This window comes from Lissotriton helveticus, chromosome 5_2 (genome assembly GCF_964261635.1).
Source record: "Lissotriton helveticus chromosome 5_2, aLisHel1.1, whole genome shotgun sequence".
Lineage (NCBI taxonomy): Eukaryota > Metazoa > Chordata > Amphibia > Caudata > Salamandridae > Lissotriton > Lissotriton helveticus.
Window position 1 is genome coordinate 10,376,111 of NC_136066.1, and position 20,731 is coordinate 10,396,841.

The window sequence follows — 20,731 nt, forward strand, 5'->3', positions numbered from 1 at the left end:
CAACTGCTGCAGTATCACTGGACCCAGCAGCGCCACCTGGTGCAGAGTCAGCTGTGCCTAGCAGCGCCCCCTGGTGCGGATTCAGCTGTGCCTAGCAGCGCCCCCTGGTGCAGAGTCAGCTGTGCCCAGCAGCGCCCCCTGGTGCGGATTCAGCTGTGCCCAGCAGCGCCCCCTGGTGCAGATTCAGTTGTGCCCAGCAGCGCCCCCTGGTGCAGTGTCAGCTGTGCCCAGCAGCGCCCCCTGGTGCAGTGCAACCTGTTTCAGCAGCGCCCCCTGGTGCAGTGTCAGTTGTGCCCAGCAGCGCCCCCTGGTGCAGTGTCAGCTGTGCCCAGCAGCGCCCCCTGGTGCAGTGTCAGCTGTGCCCAGCAGCGCCCCTTGGTGCACTGTCAGCTGTGCCCAGCAGCGCCCCACGGCCATGTCTGAACTGGGGTGGTGGAGTGAGCAAAAGAATGATAATGGATTAAACACAGATCAGTTGACTGAGGGCAAGTGTTTGATTTGCTCAAACGCTCCGTCCATCATCCCCTTTGGTATCGCAGTCAGAAGCGCCCCCTGGTGCAGTGTCACTGGACTCAGGAGCGCCCCCCCCATGCACAGTCAGCTGAGCCCAGCCGCGCACCCAGCACGCCGAGATCAACGCCCTTCTGAAGAAGCCCAAGGTGGACCCCAAGGACCTCAAAAACTTCCGGCCCATCTCCCTGCGCCCGTTCCAGGCAAAAGTAACAGAGAAGATTGTCAACAAACAGCTAACCCGCTACCTCGAAGACAACAACATCCTGGACCCTTTCCAGTCCGGTTTTCGCAGGAACCACAGCACCGAGACCGCCCTCATCGGCGCCACTGATGACATCAGGACCCTGATGGACAGAGGAGAAACAGCCGCCCTCATCCTCCTGGACCTATCAGCAGCCTTTGACACGGTCTGCCACCGCACCCTATCAGCACGCCTCCATGACGCCGGAATTCAAGAGAAGGCCCTAGCCTGGACCACTTCCTTCCTCTCCGGCAGAACCCAGAGCGTCCGCCTACCACCCTTCCGCTCGAAATCCACCGAGATCATCTGCGGCATCCCACAGGGATCCTCCCTCAGCCCGACGCTGTTCAAAATCTACATGGCACCGCTCGCCCACGTCGCACGACAACATAACCTCAACATCATCTCCTACGTCGACGACACCCAGCTGATCATATCCCTCACCGAAGACCCCCACAACGCCAAAGCTAACATCCACAGATGAATGAAGGCCGTCGCCGACTGGATGAAGGACAGCAGACTGAAGCTGAATTCAGAGAAGACGGAGGTCCTCATTCTCGGACCCACCCCATCCGCCTGGGACGACTCCTGGTGGCCCACATCGCTAGGCACAGCCCCGGAACCCACAGACCACGCACGCAACCTGGGGGTCATCCTCGACTCCACCCTCTCCAGGACCAGGCAAGTCAACGCCGTCTCCGCGTCCTGCTTCAACACCCTCCGCATGCTCCACAGGATCTTCAAATGGATCCCTCCCGACACGAGAAAGACCGTCACCCAGGCCCTCATCACCGGCAGACTCGAATACGGGAACGCCCTCTACTCAGGAACAACAACCAAGCTCCTGAAATGACTACAACTAATCCAGAACGCCTCGGCACGACTGATCCTCATCGTCCCCCGACTCAGCCACATCACACCCCTCCTGAGAGGCCTGCACTGGCCCCCCGTCAACAAGAGGATCACCTTCAAACTCCTCATCCGCGCACACAAAGCGCTACACAACACCGGAGCTACATACCTCAACGACCGACTCAGCTTCCACACCCCCACCCGAAACGTCGGCTCAGCCAACCTCGCCCTCGCCACAGTTCCTCGTATCCGGAAAACCACCGCCGGCGACAGATCCTTCTCCTACCTCGCCGCCAAGACCTGGAACACTCTCCCCACCAGCCTACGAAAGACTCAGGACCTACTGGCCTTCAGAAGACCCCTCAAGACCTGGCTCTTCGATCAGTAGCGCCCCCCCCAACGCCTTGAGACCCTCACGGGTATGTAGCGCGCTTTACAAATGCAGTGATTGATAACCCGTGTGATCCTCGGCTGCTTTGGCTTCATTCCGAGGCTCGAGAATAACGAGCTCCGTTTACAATCTGAAGGAACCGAAGTTCCTGAGGCCCTGCACTCCGCCCTCAGGGAGAGTGAGGTAATGTCCCCTCCCGCAGGCACAGCCCCCCCCCCCTCATCCCCAGAGGGGTGAGGTAATGCCTCAGCTGTGTGAATGGAAGGAAGCACCAGAGGCAGAGGCAGCTGCAGGAGGTGCGAGCACACGCACACAAACCTGCACATGCTAACACCAGCAATCACTGACACGCCCGGCAGATACTGACACCAGCAATCACTGACACGCCCGGCAGATACTGACACCAGCAATCACGGACACCCCCCAGCAGATACTGAGACCAGCAATCACTGACATGCCCGGCAGATACTGACACCAGCAATCACTGACACCCCCGGCAGATACTGACACCAGCAATCACTGACACGCCCAGAAGATACTGACACCAGCAATCACTGGGAACCACCGGCAGATACTGACACCAGCAATCACTGAGAATCCCCGGCAGATACTGACACCAGCAATCACTGGGAACCCCCGGCAGATACTGACACCACAATCACTGACCTCCCCCCCGCAGATACTGACACCAGCAATCACTGGGAACCCCCGGCAGATACTGACACCAGCAATCATTGGGAACCCGAACCCCCGGCAGATACTGACACCAGCAATCACTGACACCCCCGGCAGATACTGACACCAGCAATCACTGACACGCCCGGCAAATACTGACACCACAATCACTGACCTCCCCCCGCAGATACTGACACCAGCAATCACTGGGAACCCCCGGCAGATACTGACACCAGCAGTCACTGACACCCATGGCAGATACTGACACCAGCAACCACTGACACGCCCAGCAGATACTGACACCAGCAATCACTGACACCCCCCGACTCCCAGCAGACACGGACACCAGCAATCACTGACACCCCCGGCAGATACTGACACCAGCAATCACTGACACCCCCCCCCCCCAGCAGACACTGACACCAGCAATCACTGACACCCCCAGTAGACACTGACACCCACAGGCAGATACTGACACCAGCAATCACTGACACCCCCGGCAGATACTGACACCAGCAATCACTGACACACCTGGCAGATACTGACACCAGCAATCACTGGGAACCCCCGGCAGATACTGACACCAGCAATCACTGACACCCCCAGCAGATACTGACACCAGCAATCACTGACACCCCCCGGCAGATACTGACACCAGCAATCACTGACACCCCCCGGCAGATACTGACACCAGCAATCACTGACACCCCCCGCAGATACTGACACCAGCAATCACGGACACCCCCAGCAGATTCTGACACCAGCAATCACTGACACGCCCGGCAGATACTGATACCAGCAATCACTGACCTCCCCCCGCAGATACTGACACCAGCAATCACTGAGAACCCCCGGCAGATACTGACACCAGCAATCACTACCACCCCCGGCAGATACTGACACCAGCAATCACTGACAAACCCGGCAGATACTGACACCAGCAATCGCTGACACCCCCCGCAGATACTGACACCAGCAATCACTGACCTCCCCCCGCAGATACTGACACCAGCAATCACTGATACCCCCGGCAGATACTGACACCAGCAATCACTGACACGCCCGGCAGATACTGACACCAGCAATCACGGACACGCCCGGGAGATACTGACACCAGCAATCACTGACCTCCCCCCGCAGATACTGAGACCAGCAATCACAGATCCCCCCGCAGATACTGACACAAGCAATCACTGACCTCCCCCCGCAGATACTGAGACCAGCAATCACAGACCCCCCCGCAGATACTGACACCAGCAATCACTGACCTCCCCCCGCAGATACAGAGACCAGCAATCACAGATCCCCCGCAGATACTGACACAAGCAATCACTGACCTCCCCCCGCAGATACTGAGACCAGCAATCACAGACCCCCCCCCGCAGATACAGAGACCAGCAATCACAGATCCCCCCGCAGATACTGACACAAGCAATCACTGACCTCCCCCCGCAGATACTGAGACCAGCAATCACAGATCCCCCCGCAGATACTGACACAAGCAATCACTGACCTCCCCCCGCAGATACTGAGACCAGCAATCACAGACCCCCCCCGCAGATACTGACACCAGCAATCACTGACCTCCCCCCGCAGATACTGACACAAGCAATCACTGGGAACCCCCACAGATACTGAATCAGCAATCACTGGGAACCCCCACAGATACTGATACCAGCAATCACTGGGAACCCCCACAGATACTGAATCAGCAATCACTGGGAACCCCCGGCAGATACCAACACCTGCAATCACTGACATCCCAGCAGATACTGAAACAAGCAATCACTGACACCCCAGCAGATACTGACACCAGCATTCACTGGGGACCCCAGTAGACATTGACACCAGCAATCACTGGGAACCCCGGCAGATACTGACACCAACAATCACTGACACTCACAGCAGATACTGACACCAGCAATCGCTGAAACCCCCGGCAGATACTGACACCAGCAATCACTGAGACCCCCGGCAGATACTGACACCAGCAATCACTGACACCCCCGGCAGATACTGAGATCAGCAATCAGTGACATGCCCAGCAGATACTGACACCAGCAATCACTGACACCCTCGTCAGATACTGACACCAGCAATCACTGACACCCCCCGTCAGACACTGACACCAGCAATCACTGACACACCCAGCAGATACTGACACCTGAAATCACTGACACCCCAGCAGATACTGACACCAGCAATCACTGACACCCCTGACAGATATTGACACCGGCAATCACTGGGACCCCTGGCAGATAGAGACACCAGCAATAACTGACACCCCCCGCAGATACTGACACCAGCAATCACTGACACCCCCCACAGATGCCGACACCAGCAATCACTGGGGACCCCAGTAGACATTGACACCAGCAATCACTGACCTCCCCTCGCAGATACTGACACAAGCAATCACTGGGAACCCCCGGCAGATACTGACACCAGCATTCACGGACACCCCCAGCAGATACTGACACCAGCAATCACTGGGAACCCCTGGCAGATACTGACACCAGCAATCACTGACACCCCGCGCAGATACTGACACCAGCAATCACTGACACCCCCAGCAGATACTGACACCAGCAATCACTGACACGCCCGGCAGATACTGACACCAGCAATCACTGGGAACCCCCGGCATATACTGACACCAGCAATCACTGACACGCCCGGCAGATACTGACACCAGCAATCACTGACACCCCCAGCAGATACTGACACCAGCAATCACTGAGAACCCCCGGCAGATACTAACACCAGCAATCACTGACACCCCCCGGCAGATACTGACACCAGCAATCACTGACACCCCCCGCAGATACTGACACCAGCAATCACGGACACCCCCAGCAGATTCTGACACCAGCAATCACTGACACGCCCGGCAGATACTGATACCAGCAATCACTGACCTCCCCCCGCAGATACTGACACCAGCAATCACTGAGAACCCCCGGCAGATACTGACACCAGCAATCACTACCACCCCCGGCAGATACTGACACCAGCAATCACTGACAAACCCGGCAGATACTGACACCAGCAATCGCTGACACCCCCCGCAGATACTGACACCAGCAATCACTGACCTCCCCCCGCAGATACTGACACCAGCAATCACTGACACGCCCGGCAGATACTGACACCAGCAATTACGGACACGCCCGGGAGATACTGACACCAGCAATCACTGACCTCCCCCCACAGATACTGAGACCAGCAATCACAGATCCCCCGCAGATACTGACACAAGCAATCACTGACCTCCCCCCGCAGATACTGAGACCAGCAATCACAGACCCCCCCCGCAGATACTGACACCAGCAATCACTGACCTCCCCCCGCAGATACAGAGACCAGCAATCACTGACACCCCCCGCAGATACTGACACCAGCAATCACTGACACCCCCGGCAGATACTGACACCAGCAATCACTAACCTCCCCCCGCAGATACTGACACAAGCAATCACTGGGAACCCCCACAGATACTGAATCAGCAATCACTGGGAACCCCCACAGATACTGATACCAGCAATCACTGGGAACCCCCACAGATACTGAATCAGCAATCACTGGGAACCCCCACAGATACCGACACCAGCAATCACTGACATCCCAGCAGATACTGAAACAAGCAATCACTGACACCCCAGCAGATACTGACACCAGCATTCACTGGGGACCCCAGTAGACATTGACACCAGCAATCACTGGGAACCCCGGCAGATACTGACACCAACAATCACTGACACTCACAGCAGATACTGACACCAGCAATCGCTGAAACCCCCGGCAGATACTGACACCAGCAATCACTGAGACCCCCGGCAGATACTGACACCAGCAATCACTGACACCCCCGGCAGATACTGAGATCAGCAATCAGTGACATGCCCAGCAGATACTGACACCAGCAATCACTGACACCCTCGTCAGATACTGACACCAGCAATCACTGACACCCCCCATCAGACACTGACACCAGCAATCACTGACACACCCAGCAGATACTGACACCTGAAATCACTGACACCCCAGCAGATACTGACACCAGCAATCACTGACACCCCTGACAGATATTGACACCGGCAATCACTGGGACCCCTGGCAGATAGAGACACCAGCAATAACTGACACCCCCCGCAGATACTGACACCAGCAATCACTGGAAACCCCTGGCAGATACTGACACCAGCAATCACTGACACCCCCCACAGATACCGACACCAGCAATCACTGGGGACCCCAGTAGACATTGACACCAGCAATCACTGACCTCCCCTCGCAGATACTGACACAAGCAATCACTGGGAACCCCCGGCAGATACTGACACCAGCATTCACGGACACCCCCAGCAGATACTGACACCAGCAATCACTGGGAACCCCTGGCAGATACTGACACCAGCAATCACTGACACCCCGCGCAGATACTGACACCAGCAATCACTGGGAACCCCTGGCAGATACTGACATCAGCAATCACTGACACCCCGCGCAGATACTGACACCAGTAATCACTGGGAACCCCTGGCAGATACTGACACCAGTAATCACTGGGAACCCCCGGCAGATACTGACACCAGCTAGCTATCACTGGGAACCACCGTCAGATACTGACACCAGCAATCACGGACACCCCCAGCAGATACTGACACCAGCAATCACTGGGAACCCCCGGCAGATACTGATACCAGCAATCACGGACACCCCCAGCAGATACTGACACCAGCAATCACTGGGAACCCCTGGCAGATACTGACACCAGCAATCACTGACACCCCGCGCAGATACTGACACCAGTAATCACTGACACCCCCAGCAGATACTGACACCAGCAATCACGGACACCCACAGCAGATACTGACACCAGTAATCACTGACACCCCCAGCAGATACTGACACCAGCAATCACGGACACCCACAGCAGATACTGACACCAGCAATCACTGGGAACCCCTGGCAGATACTGACACCAGCAATCACTGACACCCCCGGCAGATACTGACACCAGCAATCACTAGGGACCCCAGTAGACATTGACACCAGCAATCACTGACACCCCCAGCAGATACTGACACCAGCAATCACTGGGAACCCCTGGCAGCTACTGACACCAGCAATCACTGACACCCCCGGCAGATACTGACACCAGCAATCACTGACACCCCCAGCAGATACTGACACCAGCAATCACTGGGGACCCCCGCAGATACTGACACCAGCAATCACTGGGACCCCAGTAGACATTGACACCAGCAATCACGGACACCCCCAGCAGATACTGACACCAGCAATCACTGGGAACCCCTGGCAGATACTGACACCAGCAATCACTGACACCCCCGGCAGATACTGACACCAGCAATCACTGACACCCCCAGCAGATACTGACACCAGCAATCACAGACACGCCCGGCAGATACTGACACCAGCAATCACTGACACCCCCAGCAGATACTGACACCAGCAATCACTGGGGACCCCCGCAGATACTGACACCAGCAATCACTGGGAACCCCTCTCAGATACTGACACCAGCAATCACTGATACCCCCAGCAGAAACTGACACCAGCAAACCCTGGGAAACCCCAGCAGATACTGACACAAGTAATCACCATAAACCCCCAGCAGATACTGACACCAGCAATCACTGGGAAACCCCGGCAGATACTGACACCAGCAATCACTGACCCAGCCCCCGCAGATACTGACACCCCCGGCAGATGCTGACACCAGCAATCATTGACACCATTGGCAGAAACTGACACCAGCAATCACTGGGACCCCCCCCGGCAGATACTGACACCAGCAATCACTGACAACCCCAGCAGATACTGACACCAGCAATCACTGACACCACCCGCAGATACTGACACCAGCAATCACTGGGGACCCCACTAGACATTGACACCAGCAATCACTGACACCCCCGTCAGATACTGACACCAGCAATCACTGACACCCCCCACAGATACTGACACCAGCAATCACTGACACCCCCGCAGATACTAACACCAGCAATCAGTGGTGGAGAAGTGTGGCTCACTGGTTAGAGGATGTATTATTTATTTAGAAGTTTTCTATAGCGCTAACAAGACCCGAAGGTATCAGAGCGCTTCACAGTAGTGGGCATGAAAAAGAGAACAACATGAAACAAACCCAATAAAAGCAATCGGCGACAGACAATTTGGAAAGAAGAAAAGTTCGGACAGCAGGGCTTCTCAGTACTGGATTCAACAATAACGCATGGATTCTGAGACGTTTGCAGCTCCAAGTTATCCATAACCAAGGGAGCGGATCAGGTACAAGGATTTAAGTTGGCTCTTGAATTCTGCATAGGACGGTAGAGTTCTGATGTGCGGGGGGATGGCGTTCCATATTTTGGGGGCATTTCCTGAGAAAGAGCAATCCGCAGTTCTTTTCCTTCTGGTTTTTGGTAGGATGAGCAGCAGGGAATTAGAGCTTCTCAAGTTTCTGGCTTGGCCTGCTTTTTTGAGCTTGTTAGCCAGGTATTCCGGTTTGCCGGTGTGGAGGGCCTTGTGGGTTAGGCAGGCCGTTCTGAAGGTACTTCGCATTTCCACAGGGAGCCATTCGAGTTCTTTGAGAGCCGGGGAGATGTGATCATATTTTTTGCAGCCTGTGATCATTCTTGCTGCCACGTGAAGTGTTGTTTTTAGTGGAGCCAGGTGGGATTTGGGGATGCCTGTTAGGATTGAGTTCCCATAGTCCAGTCTTGATAGAACTAGAGATTGCGTGGCTAGTTTGAGGTCCTTGTTGGGAATGTAAGGTTTAATTTTGTTCAAAAGTCTGAGGTTGAAGAAAGCGCTTTTCGCCGAGTTCTTAATGTGATTTGACAGGGTTAGTTTAGGGTCTAAGGTGAAGCCCAGGGATTTAACGGAGTCGGCTAGCGTGAGGTTACCCTTGAGAGCATCGATCGACTTTAGCCACTCGATGATTTGAGGGTTATCTTCTTTGTTTGAGATGAGGAGTGTTTCTGTCTTATCGGGGTTGAGTTTCAGGTGATTCTTTGTCAGCCAGTCTTGAACTTCATTTAGGACATCGTTGAGTCTCTGGATGTCTTTAAGAGAGGAAATTTCCAGGTAAATCTGCGTGTCGTCCGCGTAGAGGTGGAAGTTGATGTTGGCGTTCCTGAGTAACTTAGCGAGTGGTTCCATGTAGATGTTAAAGAGCTGGGGGGAGAGCACCGATCCTTGAGGGACACCCTTGTTGACTTGCTGGGTATCGGAGGTGAAGTTCTTGATTTTTATTAGTTGCGAACGGTTGTGTAAAAAAGAGGAAAACCACTTGAGAACTACCTCGCCAAGGCCGGCTCTTTCTTGAAGAGTCATGATGAGGAGCTTGTGGTCCACCGTGTCGAACGCTGCTGAGAGATCAAGGAGTATGAGGAGGCAGCACTTGTCAGCGTCAAGAGATCCGTGAATGTCGTCTATGATGTTCAACATCGCAGTTTCAGTGCTGCGGCCTTGTCTGAAGCCAGATTGGAGGGGGTCCAGGAGATTGATGTTGTCCAGGTGTTGCGTCAGTTGCAGAGTACACAGCGTTCAAGTGTTTTCGAGAGTAAAGGGAGGTTAGATATTGGTCTGAAATTGTTCAAGTCAGTTGAGTCGAGACCGGGTTTTTTCAGGAGAGGAGTGACTTGTCCCATTTTTAGACAATCGGGGACCACTCCGCTTTGTAAGGAGCTGTTTATGATTCTTCCCCAGATGGGCGCTAAGGTAAGCTTCATTTGTTTGATTAAAGATGGGGGGATGGGGTCTGAGATGTGTGCTGAAGGTTTGGCGGTCGAGATCAGCGCGATTATCTCAGTTTCCTGGACGGGGCGAAAGCTTAGCCAGGGGGAGGGAAAGGAGTCGGATGGGAGTGCCACTGGGTAGGTCGAGTAGCTCTTCTGGAGGTGTGGGTTGTTGATGTCTAGAGATAGTTCGATTTTTTGGACTTTATCGATGAAAAAGTTGGCAAAGTTGTCACAGAGTTCTTTGGAAGCCAGTAGGGTTGAGGGCAGGGGCTTTGTTGTTTGTTGTCTGATTATGTTGTAGAGTTCTTTGGGTCTGTTTTTGGATTTGACCAATGCCTCGCGGAAGAAGCTGGATTTCTTGTTTTTGATATGGTTGTTGTACTTCCTACGGGCTGATTTTAGTTGAAGGCGGAGAATGGCGGTTGGGTTGTTTCTCCACTTTCTTTCTTTGGTTCTTAGGTTAGATAGGTTAGGTAGACCCTGAAGCAGAGGTCAGACCCGGGACCAGGGTTCAATTCCCGACGCGGCAGGGTCTTGAGCCCTAAATATCCACGGACTCGATAATTCTCGCTCCGGTGCCTACTCGACTCATAGGGTCACACTCTGCGACTCTGGGCAATAGCTTGCTTAATCTCCACTATGGCCCCCCCGCGGCGGGATGCCTGGCTTTCACCTTGGGGATGCCCAGTACGGGTTATCTCACAGGGAAAAGCCAGGACGGGTTCCCAAGGCAAGCGCCGAGATGCCTACGGGTAATCGAGCGCTATATAAGAACGCATAATAATAATAATAATAATAATAATAATAATAATAATAATCAGTGACACGCCCAGCAGATACAGACACCAGCAATCACTGACACCCCCCGCAGATACTGACACCAGCAATCACTGACACCCCTCAAACTAAATGCTCTGAAAACTGAGTTCCTTCTCATCTCACCCCCGGCGAAAATTTCCACCACCCAAACATGGCTCAAAAACCTAACAGCACTCAATGTCCAACCCACCATCGTGGACTCGGCGAAATCCCTAGGCATCACACTGGACGCCAAGCTCAACATGCAGCAGCACGTTAGCAAAGCCACAAAAGCAGCTAATTTCCAAATCAACACACTGAGGAAAATTAAACCCTTCCTCCCTGCTGAAGACGTCCAAACTGCTGTACAAGCGTTAGTCATCCCTCGAATAGACTACGGAATTGTGGCCCTCAGCGGACTCCCGCTATCCACAACAGCACCCCTAAGAGCCTCCCTGAACGCTGCCGCGAGACTCATTACGGGCTCAAGAAAACATTCGCACATATCCCCAGACTTAAAGTCTCTAAAATGGCTGCCTTTTGAAGCCAGAATACAGCTAAAAATTGCAGTTATGACACACGCGGCCGTGCACCACAAGGCACCCAACTACCTCGCTCAAAAGTTGTCTATATCGGGAGGTTCGAGATCCAATAGGAGTACAAAAAATCTACTCCTGAAACCTCGTAGATTCCGGAAAGAAAAAACATACAAGCGCTCCTTCTCAGGAATGGCACCCAGGATCTGGAATGCGCTCCCTCCTGAAACCAGGCTTATCTCCTCCACTGCACTCTTCAAGAAAGAGGTGAAAACCATCCTTCTGGCCAAGATCTCCTGAACTTTATAGGTGCTGGATCAGAGACTCTGCATCGCTTTGTATCACTGATCACCTTGTCCTTTGGCACTATACTTCTACTTGATGGGGACACTACTACGCTACTCTCTCACTACCAACCAATATATGATACACGTTGGGTCACTGTTTCACCCTCCCGCTGCCCCCACTCAGTGCTCTCTCTATACTAAAACACTGTTCTAAGCCTTCCACACACCCAAGGGGTACCTGAACACCTCTGTAGTGGGTTCAATGACTTGTGCCGTCTTATATTTCTTGTTTACCTGATTGTATTTTGATATGTTTTATGTATGTTATTATTATCCTTGTTATTACCATGTTATTGACTATTATACTGCTCCCATTACCTCTGTTCATTCCTGCTGCCCCTACCCTGTCTTTGTGAAGCGCTCTGATATCTGTAAGGATCTTGTTCGCGCTATATAAAACTTTGAATAAATAAATAAATAAATACTGACACCAGCAATCACTGACACCCCCGCAGATACTGACACCAGCAATCACTGACACCCCCGGCAGATACTGACACCAGCAATCACTGACACCCCCGGCAGATACTGACCCCAGCAATCACTGACCCCCCCGCAGATACTGACACCAGCAATCACTGGGGACCCCCGGCAGATACTGACACCAGCAATCACTGACCCCCCCGCAGATACTGACACCAGCAATCACTGACGCGCCCGGCAGATACTGACACCAGCAATCACTGACACCCCCCGCAGATACTGACACCAGCAATCACTGACACCCCTCGCAGATACTGACACCAGCAATCACTGGGAACCCCCGGCAAATACTGACACCAGCAATCACGGACACCCCCCACAGAAACTAAGATCAGCAATCAGTGACACGCCCAGCAGATACTGACACCAGCAATCACTGACACCCCCCACAGATACTGACACCAGCAATCACTGACATCCCCGCAGATACTGACACCAGCAATCACTGACACCCCCAGCAGATACTGACACCAGCAATCACTGACACCCCCGTCAGATACTGACACCAGCAATCACTGACCCCCCCGCAGATACTGACACCAGCAATCACTGACACCCCCGTCAAATACTGACACCAGCAATCACTGACCCCCCCGCAGATACTGACACCACCAATCACTGACCCCCGGCAGATACTGACACCACCAATCACCGGGAACCCCCGGCAGATACTGACTCCAGCAATCACTGACACCCCCGGCAGATACTGACACCAGCAATCACTGACACGCCCAGCAGATACTGTCCCCAGCAATCACTGACACCCCCATCAGATACTGACACCACCAATCACTGACCCCCCCGCAGATACTGACACCAGCAATCACTGACACCCCCGTCAGATACTGACACCAGCAATCACTGACCTCCCGCAGATATTGACACCACCAATCACTGACCCCCCCGCAGATACTGACACCAGCAATCACTGGGGACCCCAATAGACATTGACACCAGCAATCACTGGGGACCCCAATAGACATTGACACCAGCAATCACTGACACCCCCGGCAGATACCAACACCAGCAATCAGTGACAAGCCCGGCAGATACTGACACCTGCAATCACTGACATCCCCGCAGATACTGAAACAAGCAATCACTGACACCCCAGCAGATACTGACACCAGCATTCACTGGGGACCCCAGTAGACATTGACACCAGCAATCACTGGGAACCCCGGCAGATACTGACACCAACAATCACTGACACTCACAGCAGATACCAACACCAGCAATCACTGACACCCACAGCAGATACCGACACCAGCAATCAGTGACAAGCCCGGCAGCTACTGACACCAGCAATCGCTGACACCCCCGGCAGATACTGACACCAGCAATCACTGGGAACCCCCGGCAGATACTGACACCAGCAATCACTGAGACCCCCGGCGGATACTGACACCAGCAATCACTGACACCCCCCACAGATACCGACACCAGCAATCACTGGAAACCACCAGCAGATATTGACACCAGCAATCGCTGGGACCCCGGCAGATACTGACACCAGCAATCACTGGGACCCCGGCAGATACTGACACCAGCAATCACTGGGGACCCCAGTAGACATTGACACCAGCAATCACTGACCTCCCCTCGCAGATACTGACACAAGCAATCACTGGGAACCCCCGGCAGATACTGACACCAGCAATCACGGACACCCCCAGCAGATACTGACACCAGCAATCACTGGGAACCCCTGGCAGATACTGACACCAGCAATCACTGACACCCCGCGCAGATACTGACACCAGTAATCACGGGGAACCCCCGGCAGATACTGACGCAAGCAATCACTGGGAACCCCCGGCAGATACTGACACCAGCAATCACGGACACCCCCAGTAGATACTGACACCAGCAATCACGGACACCCCCAGCAGATACTGACACCAGTAATCACTGGGAACCCCCGGCAGATACTGACACCAGCTAGCTATCACTGTGAACCACCGTCAGATACTAACACCAGCAATCACGGACACCCCCAGCAGATACTGACACCAGCAATCACTGGGAACCCTGGCAGATACTGACACCAGCAATCACGGACACCCCCAGCAGATACTGACACCAGCAATCACTGGGAACTCCTGGCAGATACTGACACCAGCAATCACTGACACCCCGCGCAGATACTGACACCAGTAATCACTGACACCCCCAGCAGATACTGACACCAGCAATCACTGACACCCCCGCAGATACTGACACCAGCAATCACTGACACCCCCGGCAGATACTGACACCATCAATCACTGACACCCCCGGCAGATACTGACACCAGCAATCACTGGGGACCCCCGGCAGATACTGACACCAGCAATCACTGACCCCCCCCGCAGATACTGACACCAGCAATCACTGACGCGCCCGGCAGATACTGACACCAGCAATCACTGACACCCCCCGCAGATACTGACACCAGCAATCACTGACACCCCTCGCAGATACTGACACCAGCAATCACTGGGAACCCCCGGCAAATACTGATACCCGCAATCACGGACAACCCCCACAGAAACTAAGATCAGCAATCAGTGACACGCCCAGCAGATACTGACACCAGCAATCACTGACACCCCCCACAGATACTGACACCAGCAATCACTGACATCCCCGCAGATACTGACACCAGCAATCACTGACACCCCCAGCAGATACTGACACCCCCGTCAGATACTGACACCAGCAATCACTGACCCCCCCGCAGATACTGACACCAGCAATCTCTGACACCCCCGTCAAATACTGACACCAGCAATCACTGACCCCCCCGCAGATACTGACACCACCAATCACTGACCCCCGGCAGATACTGACACCAGCAATCACCGGGAACCCCCGGCAGATACTGACTCCAGCAATCACTGACACCCCCGGCAGATACTGACACCAGCAATCACTGACACGCCCAGCAGATACTGTCCCCAGCAATCACTGACACCCCCATCAGATACTGACACCACCAATCACTGACCCCCCCGCAGATACTGACACCAGCAATCACTGACACCCCCGTCAGATACTGACACCAGCAATCACTGACCTCCCGCAGATATTGACACCACCAATCACTGACCCCCCCGCAGATACTGACACCAGCAATCACTGGGGACCCCAATAGACATTGACACCAGCAATCACTGGGGACCCCTATAGACATTGACACCAGCAATCACTGACACCCCCGGCAGATACCAACACCAGCAATCAGTGACAAGCCCGGCAGATACTGACACCTGCAATCACTGACATCCCCGCAGATACTGAAACAAGCAATCACTGACACCCCAGCAGATACTGACACCAGCATTCACTGGGGACCCCAGTAGACATTGACACCAGCAATCACTGGGAACCCCGGCAGATACTGACACCAACAATCACTGACACTCACAGCAGATACCAACACCAGCAATCACTGACACCCACAGCAGATACCGACACCAGCAATCAGTGACAAGCCCGGCAGCTACTGACACCAGCAATCGCTGACACCCCCGGCAGATACTGACACCAGCAATCACTGGGAACCCCCGGCAGATACTGACACCAGCAATCACTGAGACCCCCGGCGGATACTGACACCAGCAATCACTGACACCCCCCACAGATACCGACACCAGCAATCACTGGAAACCACCAGCAGATATTGACACCAGCAATCGCTGGGACCCCGGCAGATACTGACACCAGCAATCACTGGGACCCCGGCAGATACTGACACCAGCAATCACTGGGGACCCCAGTAGACATTGACACCAGCAATCACTGACCTCCCCTCGCAGATACTGACACAAGCAATCACTGGGAACCCCCGGCAGATACTGACACCAGCAATCACGGACACCCCCAGCAGATACTGACACCAGCAATCACTGGGAACCCCTGTCAGATACTGACACCAGCAATCACTGACACCCCGCGCAGATACTGACACCAGTAATCACGGGGAACCCCCGGCAGATACTGACGCAAGCAATCACTGGGAACCCCCGGCAGATACTGACACCAGTAATCACTGGGAACCCCTGGCAGATACTGACACCAGTAATCACTGACACCCCCAGCAGATACTGACACCAGCAATCACGGACACCCCCAGCAGATACTGACACCAGTAATCACTGGGAACCCCCGGCAGATACTGACACCAGCTAGCTATCACTGTGAACCACCGTCAGATACTGACACCAGCAATCACGGACACCCCCAGCAGATACTGACACCAGCAATCACTGGGAACCCCTGGCAGATACTGACACCAGCAATCACGGACACCCCCAGCAGATACTGACACCAGCAATCACTGGGAACCCCTGGCAGATACTGACACCAGCAATCACTGACACCCCGCGCAGATACTGACACCAGTGATCACTGATACCCCCAGCAGATACTGACACCAGCAATCACTGACCCCCCCGCAGATACTGACACCAGTAATCACTGGGAACCCCCGGCAGATACTGACACCAGCTAGCTATCACTGGGAACCACCGTCAGATACTGACACCAGCAATCACTGACCCCTGGCAGATACTGACTCCAGCAATCACTGACACCCCCAGCAGATACTGACACCACCAATCACTGACCCCTGGCAGATACTGACTCCAGCAATCACTGACACCCCCAGCAGATACTGACACCAGGAATCACTGACACCCCGCGCAGATACTGACACCAGTAATCACTGGGAACCCCCGGCAGATACTGACACCAGCTAGCTATCACTGGGAACCACAGTCAGATACTGACACCAGCAATCACGGACACCCCCAGCAGATACTGACACCACCAATCACTGACCCCCGGCAGATACTGACTCCAGCAATCACTGACACCCCCCACAGATACTGACACCAGCAATCACTAGGGACCCCAGTAGACATTGACACCAGCAATCACTGACACCCCCAGCAGATACTGACACCAGCAATCACTGGGAACCCCTGGCAGATACTGACACCAGCAATCACTGACCCCCCGCAGATTCTGACACCAGCAATCACTGACCCAGCCCCCGCAGATACTGACACCCCCGGCATGTACTGACACCAGCAATCATTGACACCCTTGGCAGAAACTGACACCAGCAATCACTGGGACCCCCCCCCCTGGCAGATACTGACACCAGCAATCACTGACACCCCCAGCAGATACTGACACCAGCAATCACTGACACACCCGGCAGATACTGACACCAGCAATCACTGACACCCCCGGCAGATACTGACACCAGCAATCACTGGGGACCCCAGTAGACATTGACACCAGCAATCACTGACACCCCCAGCAGATACTGACACCAGCAATCACTGACACCCCCCGCAGATACTGACACCAGCAATCACTGACACCCCCCGCAGATACTAACACCAGCAATCAGTGACACGCCCAGCAGATACAGACACCAGCAATCACTGACACCCCCCGCAGATACTGACACCAGCAATCACTGACACCCCCCGCAGATACAGACACCAGCAATCACTGACACCCCCCGCAGATACTGACACCAGCATTCACTGACACCCCCCGCAGACACTGACACCAGCAATCACTGACACCCCTGGCAGATACTGACACCAGCAATCACTGACACCACCGGCAGATACTGACACCAGCAATCACTGGGGACCCCCGGAAGACACTGACACCAGCAATCACTGGGGACCCCAGTAGACATTGACACCAGCAATCACTGACACCCCGCGCAGATACCGACATCAGCAATCACTGACACGCCCGGCAGATACTGACACCAGCAATCACTGACACCCCCCGCAGATACTGACACCAGCAATCACTGACACCCCTCGCAGATACTGACACCAGAAATCACTGGGAACCCCCGGCAAATACTGACACCCGCAATCACGGACACCCCCCACAGAAACTGAGATCAGCAATCAGTGACACACCCAGCAGATACTGACACCAGCAATCACTGACACCCCCCGCAGATACTGACACCAGCAATCACTGACACCCCCGCAGATACTGACACCAGCAATCACTGACACCCCCAGCATATACTGACACCAGCAATCACTGACACCCCCGTCAGATACTGACACCAGCAATCACTTTCCCCCCCGCAGATACTGACACCAGCAATCACTGACACCCCCGTCAGATACTGACACCAGCAATCACTGACCCCCCCCCCGCAGATACTGACACCACCAATCACTGACCCCTGGCAGATACTGACACCAGCAATCACTGGGAACCCCCGGCAGATACTGACACCAGCATTCACTGGGACCCCGGCAGATACTGACACCAGCAATCACTGGGAACCCCCGGCAGATACTGACACCAGCAATCACTGGGAACCCCTGGCAGATACTGACACCAGCAATCACTGACACCCCCGTCAGATACTGACACCACCAATCACTGACCCCCCCGCAGATACTGACACCAGCAATCACTGACCCCCCCGTCAGATACTGACACCAGCAATCACTGACCCCCCGCAGATATTGACACCACCAATCACTGACCCCCCCCGCAGATACTGACACCAGCAATCACTGACACCCCCAGCAGATACTGACACCAGCAATCACTGGGGACCCCCGGCAGATACTGACACCCCCCGCAGATACTGACACCAGCAATCACTGACACCCCCGGCAGATACTGACACCAGCAATCACTGGGGACCCCCGGAAGACACTGACACCAGCAATCACTGACACCCCGCGCAGATACCGACACCAGCAAGCACTGACACGCCCGGCAGATACTGACACCAGCAATCACTGACACCCCCCGCAGATACTGACCCCAGCAATCACTGACACCCCTCGCAGATACTGACACCAGCAATCACTGGGAACGCCCGGCAAATACTGACACCAGCAATCACGGACACCCCCAGCAGATACTGACACCAGCAATCACTGGGAACCCCTGGCAGATACTGACACCAGCTAGCTATCACTGACACCCCCGCAGATACTGACACCACTAATCACTGACCCCCGACAGATACTGACACCAGCAATCACTGGGAACCCCCGGCAGATACTGACTCCAGCAATCACTGACACCCCCAGCAGATACTGACACCAGCAATCACTGACCCCCCCGCGCAGATACTGACACCACCAATCACTGACACCCCCGGCAGATACTGACACCAGCAATCACTGGGGACCCCCGGAAGACACTGACACCAGCAATCACTGACACCCCGCACAGATACCGACACCAGCAATCACTGACACGCCCGGCAGATACTGACACCAGCAATCACTGACACCCCCCGCAGATACTGACACCAGCAATCACTGACACCCCTTGCAGATACTGACACCAGCAATCACTGGGAACCCCCGGCAAATACTGACACCAGCAATCACGGACACCCCCCACAGATACTGAGACCAGCAATCAGTGACACGCCCAGCAGATACTGACACCAGCAGTCACTGACACCCCCCGCAGATACTGACACCAGCAATCACTGACCCCCCCGCAGATACTGACACCAGCAATCACTGACACCCCCAGCAGATACTGACACCAGCAATCACTGGGAACCTCCGGCAGATACTGACACCAGCAATCACTGACACCCCCGGCAGATACTGACACCAGCAATCACTGGGGACCCCCGGAAGACACTGACACCAGCAATCACTGACACCCCGCGCAGATACCGACACCAGCAAGCACGGACACGCCCGGCAGATACTGACACCAGCAATCACTGACACCCCCGTCAGATACTGACACCAGCAATCACTGACCCCCCCGCAGATACTGACACCACCAATCACTGACCCCTGGCAGATACTGACACCAGCAATCACTGGGGACCCCCGGAAGACACTGACACCAGCAATCACTGGGAACCCCAGTAGACATTGACACCAGCAATCACTGACACCCCGCGCAGATACCGACACCAGCAAGCACTGACACGCCCGGCAGATACTGACACCAGCAGTCACTGACACCCCCCGCAGATACTGACACCAGCAATCACTGACACCCCTCGCAGATACTGACACCAGCAATCACTGGGAACCCCCGGCAAATACTGACACCAGCAATCACGGACACCCCCCACAGATACTGAGACCAGCAATCAG

General features: G+C 54.6%; 1 protein-coding gene across 2 annotated transcripts in view; it reads right to left on the minus strand.

Annotated features, from left to right (window-relative positions):
• The window catches only part of SH2D3C (SH2 domain containing 3C), a 376,681-nt gene that overhangs the window by 80,515 nt on the left and 275,435 nt on the right, over positions 1-20,731 (minus strand). The gene's annotated exons all lie outside the window — the stretch shown is intronic.